We start from the raw sequence: 10,812 nt of genomic DNA, 5'->3' as shown, positions 1-10,812 counted from the left end.
CCGCCGAGGGCTTAGGCAAGGTTAGCTCGGCTCTGACCACTATCTTCAACGAATGCGGGAGGATGACGGCCTGGCCCGCGTCCCACTTCTCCATCGACAGGATAGTCACCGAGGTCCCGTATTTTGCCGACGCCCTGTGGGCGGGTCTAGTTCCTCCCTTTTCTGATTTCTTCAATGCCGTGCTTTCCCACTATCAGATCCACATGATGCATCTGGGTCCTGAATCCATCACCCTCCTTTCGGTCTTCGCCTTTGTTTGCGAGGCTATGGTGGGCATCCTTCCTTCGGTTGCCTTGCTGCGCCACTTCTTCTCGCTGTGCCTTGTCGACCCTACCCAATGCTGGGCGTGCGTGAGCTTCGTTGCCGCGTCTGAGACAGCGGCCTCTGGGATTGACTTCAAGCTCCCCCCGCCCACGGCTGGGTTCCGCGAGCGGTGGCTGTATGTGTACGCAGGGGTGCCCAGCCCCCTGCTATCGGAGCCAACTTCGCCTGATGTCCCCAATTCGGGCTGGGGCCAGGAGACGCTTGAGAGCCCCCGGCTCGTCTTCGTCTGGCACCGCTTCACGTTCTTGAGGTCGCTTGGCGTGACAGCGCCCAAGGTGGTGAAGGAGTTCCTGCTACGCCGCGTTGCTCCTCTCCAACGCCACTCCCGCCGAATGTGGGCCTTCAGCGGGCGCGATGATCGTATGAGGCTTCAGGAAGAGGACCTGACTCCTGAAGTGCTGAGGACAGCGCTCTTGACCCTGACTGGGGACCCCAACCCTGGCAGCATCCAGCAGGGAGGGGCCTTGCTGTACCTCTGCCAGAGCAGGGGCGATTTTGTGAAGCAGATGCCTATCTTTGATGAGTGGGGGTCGCGCCCCGCCGGCCTCCAGGGGCCTCGCGAGAACCCAGTGGTGGTGACTGCCCTTCCAGTCGGCCAAGGCGGCTCTTCCTCGAGCGGCGGAGCAGGGAGGCATGAGGCGCCAGAGGCCGAGGGGGCTCCCGGCGGGGTGACGGCGCCGGGTGATGCTCATGAGGGAGTAGCTCTCGGGGCCCGTGCCGCTGAGGCTGAGGGTGACGAGCAGTTGCCCTCAGCGCCTGCGACTGAGGCCCCTGAGGCTCCAGCTGCTTCCCTTGGCAAGGCGATTGGCAGCGCGCATCAGGCAGGCGCCCCTGACGTAGATCGCCTTGACGCCCCGTCTTCGTCGCAGGTTGATCCCTGCGCCCAGCTCTTGGGCCACTTCCGCATGGACTTTGAGGCCCTCCGAAAGAGAAGGGAGGCCCTGGGCGACGATTACCCTTGTCGCCTGCTGAAGCGTAGGAAGTACTTCGCCACTGATGAGTAAGCCTTCTCCTTTCCCAGCTCCCGATCCTTCTGTTGCTTTTACTGACCCTTGCTCCGCAGGCCCCTTCCAGCCGAGCTTACGGAGACGGCTGAGGTGTCGTCCCCCTTGGCTTCGCCCCCTCCATCGTCCTCAAGCACCCCAAGCAGTAGAGCCCTTGTGGTGAGGGCGATCGAAGAGGCGGACCGTCCTGAGGCGCATCGTGGCCCTGCGCACCTCGCGATCCTCTTCCGCAGGCCTTCTCGTGGCATAGCCAGCCTGCCGTGGGCTTCTCGCCTAGTCGTGGACTGTGATTGGCTAAGGTGCTCCCTGCGCTCTTCACCTGGGGACGGGCTGGCTCTAGGCCGGGCTTCTGGCGCAGCGTGCCCGACCGTCGCGAGGGTGCCAGCCCCCAGCCCGGAGGGGGAGTGCTGATTCATGGCCCCCGGCGCTTGCTTGGGGCAGATGATGGTGTGGAAGACGTGCTCAACCGTGCTCGGGGGCGTCGCGCTCTCCGCCAAGGATTCCTTCGAAGGGCGGCTGACGCAGTAAGCCTGCTTGGTGAGGAGCTTGCTGATGAAGACGCGCGCCTTGAGGCCGAGGGCCTGCGCCTGGCCGTAGAGAGGTGCGAGCTGGAGGGTGCCATCGCCCTTGCGCGGCGTCAGCGCGATCTTGACGACGCAGAGGCCAAGGCGTCATTGGTGGCCTCTCGGGAGGCCCGATCTTGGGTCGTTGAGGAGGCCCGGGAAGCCGACCGGAGGCGAAAGGCGGCGGAGGAGCGGGCTCGGGAGCTCCTGGCCTAGTGCCACTCACTGGAAGAGCAGGTGGAGCTGCGCGAGGCAGCCCTCGCGTCGATGAAGGTGGCCTCTGGCGACTCAGCAGAGCTCCAGAAGCGTGAAGAGGCACTGACGCTGGAAGCCGCCGAACGTACCCACGAGTACGAGCGTCTGGAGACAAGGGAGCGCTTGGTGACGCAGGCGGAGAACGATGTTGCTGCACAGGAAGCCCGTGTCCTGGAGGAGGTCGGACGTCGGGTGGCGATGGCGCATTTGAACCTCGAGCACGAGTTCGAGGAGAAGCTGGGGTTGATCCGGGCCGAGGCTGAAGGCAGGACTGCTGCCTTGAGAGCCAAGCTGGAGGAGGTGACACGGCGGGCCGATGCTTTCCGGGCCGCCCTTGAGGTGGTGAAAGGTGAGTTAACCACCTCCCAGGCCGAGGTGCTCCTTCTTCGCCAGCGGGTGGAGGAGGCTGAGGCTGTCGCGCGCCAGAATGCGGATGAGATACGTCAGCGGCGGATCCTGGAGCATGAGCACGGCCCCATGCTCACCACTCTCCGGGAGAGAGCCAACACAGCCTTGGGCAACATCTGCGAGGCGGCTGTTGGCGAGCCGCATGCAGTCAACTACGCCGGCAATCTTCAGTTCTTCACTGACGTGGTGACGCAGCTGGAGGCGCGGTCGGTCAGGGCCGACAGGTTGGTGGAGGACAGGAGCCGCCCTGCTCGGGCGTGCCTTTTCTCGCGTCTTCAGCCATCTCCAAAACATGGATCCTCACTTCGATTTCGACGCCGCCATCACCCTAGTCCCCCAGGGCGTCCGAGGTGACCTGGCGCGCTGGGTGGAAGACAATGTGGATGTTCTTATCAGGGCCTTCACTTCAGACAACGACGGCGTGATCGTAGCTGCCGACGAGGGCGGTGTGGTGAACGGCCCTGACGCTGCTGGCGGCGACGCGGACAGTGATGGCGAGTTCAGCGACGCCAGCAACGGCTCGGGTGGTGCTCTTGAGGACGCATTGGGGGATTTATCCGACTGATTGTGCATCATTCCTGCTTCCTTACCCTGCATGAATAGAACTCAGGTTTTGGCCTGATGGTTGTGAGAGCATTTTGGAGGGGGAGCCCCTCATGTAAAACTTGTGTTCATCGTATTAGTAGACGCTACATTGCCCATGCGCCCGCGCCAAGTGGTTGGCTTAAGCGACGCACTGGTCGGCTAGTTTACCTTTGCCCCGTGCTGTCCCTGAGGTAGCCTGTGGGAGGTTGTGGTGTCCCGAGTGTTCCCTGATTGGATCCGTAGGACCTGCAGTTAAACACCCTCCTGAGAGGATGCGGCGGCGGCAGTTTGGGCTGCGCGCAAGCTAGGCCTAACCCGGCTCGCGAGGGGCTCACGAGGGGAGGCAACTGAGGCGAAGTGGTAACCAAAACGCGAGAAATTGCTCGAATGAGACTAAGCACCCCTTCCCCGAACACACGCAAATCTCAAATTCGAATCCAACTTGAATCCAGCGGGGGAAAGCGACAACCAAAGGGAAAAGCAACGAAAGCAGACAAAAGGCCGCGTCCGGCACCTAATCTAGTCTTGGACGTCTTCTCACCAGCGCGGAGCTAAGTGCTGCCACTGGGCGTGGGAGGGAGCCCCAGGGCCTGAGGCCGGCACCCCTGAGACTCCGGGGCGTGTACAGCCCCACTCATTATTACGTGAGAGTGTCACGGGGCGGCGAGCTTCACAGGCACTGGGCCTTCTTCACAGGTACTGGCCTTGCTTCATATCGCCAGATGAGGGCCCCGCCTTGCGCCACACTCTAGTGCCATCAACGACGACCGAAAACCAGGACGCCGCCGATGGGGTAGAGCGGTCGCCAGCGGTTCCCCCGACGACCACGGGTCCTCCGCCAGGGGCAGGCCCTGAGGCACCTCCCCAGTAGAGGGCCTACCTCCTAAGAACACCTTGCTCCGAACGCCGCGGTGGTGATGTCGGATCTCGGCCCCTCTCCTGTAGCCCCCTGTGCCCTCCTCCCGAGGGGTAGGAGACTGTGGGAGCGGGGCAGCTGCTCGCTGTGGCGACCTGCACCTCCTGTGATCCATGGTTAGCGTATGCCTGCTCCTGAAGAATTAGCGGTACCCGATAATCATTGCCTCCAGCATGGCCAGTGGGACTGTCCCGAGGCTCCTGGAAAGGCTCAGCTTCTGGTGCCTCGTCCCCCCAGCTTGGGCTGAGGAGCGAGCCTTGTTCGCTCTCGTGAGAGTGTCCTTGGTCCATCATGAGGGGCACGTATTCCTCTGGCGCCGTCATCCCGAAGGCCACGCCGTAGTGCTCCGCGTGCCATGTGGTCCTGCCTGATGCGCCCACTGTGGGGTGGCAGCGCGGCTATCCACTGGGGCCGCGGGTCGCGTCTAGTCCTTCTTCTTCACGGACCGGGAGCGGGGGCAGCGCCGCCGCCGGTCCGGTGCTGACAGCTTCGCTGGCGTTGGAGTAGCCTTGGAACCAGCGGGCGCGCGCGGAGCCCCCGCGCGGGCCGCCCTGGGCTTGAGATGGGAGCTGGGTGCAGAAGGGGTGAGCCCCCGAGGTGGCGAAGCCCAGGAGCTCTGCCACCCACTCCAGCAGCAAGTCGCCGCCGCCCTCCAGCAGCCTGCACTTCAACAGCTCTCGGGCCACCGTGAGCGCGGCCCTCGAGTTCGCGTGCTCCCGGCGGGTGTACGGTGTCGTGGTCGCGGCGTGATTGGAGGCCCTTGCTGCCGACCGCACCTGCCGCGGTGTGAGAGCTGTCGAAGCCTATCCGCGTCGCCCGGGGCCCACAGCGCCCAGCGGACCGCGAGCTGCCTGGGGCACGGGGTCGCCCGAGGCAAGCGGCTCTGCATGGGCGGGCCACGCCGCCCATGGATCTGGGTTGCCCGCCTGGTCGCCGGACATGGTGATGACGACGCGACGGGGCACGAAGCGGTAGAAGGTGGATTCCGGCGCACCCCTACCTGGCGTGCCAAATGTCGGATTACGGGTTCCGGCAGACCCTTGAGGTTCGAACACTGGGGTGCGCACGGAGATTTCGCCTCCTTCCTACCTGCACCCCTCCGCCTCGCTAAGATCTAAGCTATGGAAAGAACAACGCAAGAGACACAGGGTTTATACTGGTTCGGGCCACCGTTGTGGTGTAATACCCTACTCCAGTGTGTGGTGTGGTGGATTGCCTCTTGGGCTGATGATGAGGAACAATACAAGGAAGAACAGCCTCGCGAGGGTCTGTTCTTGGCTGGGGCGATGAACTGCTGTGAGGAGTTCAGTCACCCTTCTCTCTCTCTCTCCCTCTATCGTTGGTCTCGATCCCCCTAAAACTCTCTCTCTTTTCCTCTCTTCTCTCTCTTTCCTTCTCTGCCCCTCGGTCCCCTTGCCCTGTGGGTGGCTGGTCCTATTTATAGAGGCCCTGGTCCTCTTCCCAAATATCGAGCGGGAAGGGAGCCAACAATGGCGGGCTAATTTGAAGGGGGACAGCTAGTACTAGCTATCCTGACAAAAGTAGTCTTCGCCTGCACAAAGCTCTCGTGGTGACGCCGTCTTGGGCGCCACGATGACCTCCGTCTTGCAGTCATCCTGGTCTTGGTCTTGTTGCGCCGAAATGGCAACCTTTGCCTGATGCCTCGGTACTCCGCGGCTGTGCTTGCTCCCTTTGCACCAAAGAGGAAAGGAGGACACTACGCGGGCTAGCACCCGCCTGGCGCCTTTGGTCGTCAGGGCTTGCGTCACGGGCACCTCGTGAGGTACCCCGCCTTGATCTCTCCGCCTCCTCGCGAGCCAGCCTGATGAGGCCGTGCCTGAGGAAGCTCCGTGTCATCCGCCCCGCGAGGCTTGGCCCCTCGCGAGGGTCTTGGGTCTGTGTTGATGAAGATGGGCCGTGCTGGGCCCCCCTTTGAGCCACGCCGCAGGCAGGCAAGTCTGGGGACCCCCGTTCCCAGAACGCCAACAGTGTTACCGCAACCAAACTGAAATCTCCATTGAAGAGATCTTGAATGCGGCTTTGAAGTATAGACACGTCCTTGGCTAGACCCCAGCTCAATCCTCTGCTAATCCCTGACATCAGTTGTGGTGGAGGTCCCGGGCGGAAAACAGGGGTGGCCGCCCACTTGGCACTTCTAGGAGCCGTGATTTAGAACCACTCCTGTTGCCACAATTCAGACACCTCTGGAATGGAACCTTTGGGCCATGAAGCTCCCGTCATCTTGCGTATTGAGGCACCTCCACATGCCGCATGTTGCCCCTCGATCATCTTCGGCTTTACTTCAAAGGTGTTGAGCCACAGGCCAAAGTGAGGGGTAACCCGGAGGAAGGCCTCACACACGACAATAAATGTCGTGATATGAAGAAAGGAGTCCGGAGCTAGATCATGGAAATCTAGCCCGTAATAAAACATCAAGCCCCTGACAAAAGGATCCAGAGCAAGGCCTAGACCTCGGAGGAAGTGAGAGACGAACATGACGATCTCGTTGGGTTCGGGGGAGGGGACGGCCTGCCCTCGGGCAGGCAGCCGATGCGGAATCTCGGCGGTCAGATATCTGGCCCCCCTCAACTTTTTGATGTCTTCTTCCGTGATGGAGGAAGACACCCATCGGCCTTGAAGGCTAGATCCGGACATGACTGAAGGTTTGGAGCACCTGACCTGAACTTTGGGCGCTTGAGCTTGAGGTGGGGGAAGGATTCGATTGAGCGCGGGAGGGAAAAATAAAAGCCTTGACCCTTTATAAAGAGGGTGAATATCAAGCATCCTCTCAGTGTCCGTTTGGGCTTGCCTATAATCTAGGAGTCCTAGAAGCGGTTGGGTTACCCACGCCCGTATTGATGAGAATCTCAGAATAAGGGGACACGATCTCTGCTTTAACAAGACGTGCCAAGGAAACCGCCTCGCATGACGCACTGAGGTGGGATAATAAAACGACTCGGATAAAGGCTTGGCCGCAGTGTGTCACACTACGGAATACGTTAGCAGATTAGATTTGTGTAAATGTTATTCTCTCTATGGCAATATGTGGAAACTTATTTTGCAGAGCCGGACACTATCTTTGTGTTCAAAATCTTCTATGAAGTACTTGGAGGAGGAACCCGCCTTGCAATGACGAAGACAATCTGCGCGTCGGACTCGTCGTCATTGAAGCATGGTTCAGGGGTTACTGAGGGAGTCCTGGATTAGGGGGTGTCCGGATGGCCGGACTATACCTTCAGCCGGACTCCTGGACTATGAAGATACAAGATTGAAGACTTCGTCCCGTGTCCGGAAGGGACTTTCCTTGGCGTGGAAGGCAAGCTTGGCGATACGGATATGCAGATCTCCTACCATTGTAACCAACTTTGTGTAACCCTAACCCTCTCCGGTGTCTATATAAACCGGAGGGTTTTAGTCCGTAGGACAACATACACAACAACAATCATACCATAGGCTAGCTTCTAGGGTTTAGCCTCTCTGATCTCGTGGTAGATCTACTCTTGTACTACCCATATAATCAATATTAATCAAGCAGGACGTAGGGTTTTACCTCCATCGAGAGGGCCCGAACCTGGGTAAAACTTCGTGTCCCTCGCCTCCTGTTACCATCCGGCCTAGACGCACAGTTCGGGACCCCCTACCCGAGATCCGCCGGTTTTGACACCAACAGTTGCCATTTGTACGGGTTCGGTTACCACCCTCAAGGGTCCCTTAGTGGAATCAAGACATCATGTATTGTGCAAGGGTGTGAGGAGATTATGATGGCCCTAGTGGATTCTTGGGGAGCATTGTGCCTCCAGACCACTCCAAATGGAGATTAGCATCAGCAAGAGTGTGAACTTTGGGATACGTTGTTGTCTCATCTCCGCGTGCCTCGGTTATCTCTTATTCGAGCCCTTTACTTATGAACTTTACTTTGTGATAGCCATAGTATGACATGATATATATACTTCTATCACTTAGTTATTTATCTTGCTTAGCATAAGTTGTTGGTGCACAACCTAGTCGATTTAGGTTTTGTGCTTGACAAATTAAATGCTGGTTTAATTCCGCATTTGTTCAAGCTTAAACCGTAAATTTTTTAAAGCACCTATTCACCCCCTGTAGGCGACATCCACGATCTTTCAGTCTCGTATGTGTAACATAACATTGTTCCCTAGGTGTCTCTTGTCTCGCTCGTGTTCTTCATCCCTACAGTTACGCAAGATCATGGAGACCGAGCCACGGAGATGCTAAGGGTAGGGAGACCGTGAAGTTTTATTCTGAACACCAGTGACAGAAAGGTTTGGTACGATAACATAGATCCTATCCTTGGGGATTCAAAAGGTGTTGTCATTAAATGCCCAATGCTTTTGTTTGATTATTGCAATCTTAATTATCAAGGCAACCCCTTGCAATGGGTAGGGCCTTCGGTTGGACAACTAACTCTTGATGCAGGCATGCTGGTCAAGACATAATTTGGACACATCCCCCACTTTCATACATAAAAAGAACATCTTGATGGATGACCTCCAGAGCACAAACTAATATAATTACTGGTCCCGACACAAATATATGGTTTTAAGCATAAGTCCTCATACCTGTGCCAATTTTTAGTATAAGTGTTTTCCGTGTTAGCTTTATTTACAATCTGGCCAAAAGCTGGAATTAATCCTCTGGCAAAAGCTTGTTTGAGACCTTAGCTTAAATGGCACTGTCCTCTCATGGATTTGATAACTCAGGGTCACCTCCGGGGAAAAGTTGCGAGAATCCTTTCTGCTCCATTTCTAGATCACCAAAGGACATAATCAGATGGGTAGCCAGAAATCCCACCAATAGATTCGAGCCTCCCGGGACACCCCACCAATAGAGCTAATAGAGGAGGAGAAGGTCAGCAATCTACTGGTAGAGCAAGGGTGACAAAGGCGGAGGAACCCTATATTTTGTTGGCTGTGATGTACACTATTGTTATTTACTAAAGGATTCGTGTGATTGATAGATGAACGCTTAGTTAACAAATTTTGCATTTGTCTAGCTAGTTTTCAACATGGTCATTTATTGACAATGCATTTTTTATGGTACGAGCACGTTGGTTTGTGAATAAAAAATGTAGATAGCTTTTTGTTGAGATAAGTAGAATAAAAAGGGTTCAACATATGATTCTTAAAATAGCTTTATCTCACAGATTCATCAGGTCATTGAGCAAGACAACTAATCATTCGCCTTGCCAGATTGAATTCCCAAACTGGAATTACCACATTGATAATAGTGATGTAAGTACCATTAACTATTTAAAATGAATAAACACCATTCTGGTCCACCCCCAATTAAGAGATAGTATTTCTAGTACTCTCTCTATGTCTGAATACATCTCGTTCTAGTTTCCCAAAATTGTTACAAATACATGTCACTCTACGATCCAAGTGTACACTGCACTACCTTTCCCCCCATAGTATACATCTCCCCCTTTCGATGTACGATGCCATTTAATACTAACACACACCATCCAATAAGAATATATGACCATTTTTTCCTAATAGTGGCATCATGCGCTTTTTATTATGTCTTGGTTAAAGCTGTAAAATATCATGATTTATGGGCATGTTTTGGTTGCACTTCATGCTTTATATTGCAGGTTTCATCACCATGGCCAGGACTCCCTGCTAGTGTTAAGTTTAATCCAACTGATCATGTACTGCTTGGACCTTTAGAAGGAAAGATTGGCAGGGCAGTGTCCCATTAACTAATACATGGCTTTATTTGAATCATAGAGAAGGTGGAAGGAATCTTCTATACACATCCAAAAAATCTCCTGGGTACATGATTCTTACTCCCTCCATTTTTATATACAAGGCCACAATCAAAATTACAATTTGCAACTATACAAGGCCACAAACACTAATCAAGACAAAATTGATGGTGTTTGTCTCGTACTAGCAAAGGAGAACATTAATTATCCCTTGCATGCGCCTCATTAATCAACCAAAAGGAGTGAGAGCATTGGCTTGCTGTAGGTGGGACAGAAAAATATGCATTAGTTAACATGACAAACAAGGAGACAACCTAGCTTGCAATATTGACTTAAGCACACATTTACTTTTGCCTTGGTACCTGTAATATGTGTTTGTGGCCTTGTATACAAAAATGGAGGGAGTATTTTGGACTTGTTATCAAGGTCTTCTGAATTAAATAGCTAGCTCATACTATGTAGAATAAGTCTGGGCTAGTTCATCCATATACCACTGTAGGTATCAAAATGGACTAGAGCACTAGCCATTCTGCCAAAATATAAAATGACCATGTTGTTCTTTGCGTGACATAGAACTATATCTATAGATAATTGTTCTTTACGTGGGATTGTCTCCATGTTCTTTTTCTTGGCATCGTCTATGAAATGTTTGAGCCACTCACACAAGGCCATGCTCTTTTGAAAATGTAGGGTACACTTATTCCACATGATATGGAAACTAATTGTGGCAAATAATTGAAAGAATGGCATTGTGTGGATGTGTCATGTGAAAGAAAAAATTACTATGACACCATTCAATAAGAGAGTGGGAAGAGGTATTTGTTCCCTCCTTTGAGGCAAAAATCACTATTTGATGTGACCGAAGATTAGCTCAAACTAACCCTATTGAATCTATGTCAAGCGGGACCTCTGTCATGTATAATTCATTGAATATATTATTTACCAAGCATAACAATATGATCCCTAAAATAGCTTTATCTCACAGATTCATCGGGTCATTTAGCTAGGCAATTGATGCGCTGATAAAAA

The sequence above is a fragment of the Triticum urartu genome, chromosome 4A (genome assembly GCF_056163025.1).
Source record: "Triticum urartu cultivar PI428250 chromosome 4A, HENAU_Tu73, whole genome shotgun sequence".
In the NCBI taxonomy this organism is placed as follows: domain Eukaryota; kingdom Viridiplantae; phylum Streptophyta; class Magnoliopsida; order Poales; family Poaceae; genus Triticum; species Triticum urartu.
The sequence above is the reverse complement of the archived record's forward strand: the minus strand, read 5'-3'. Positions refer to the sequence as shown.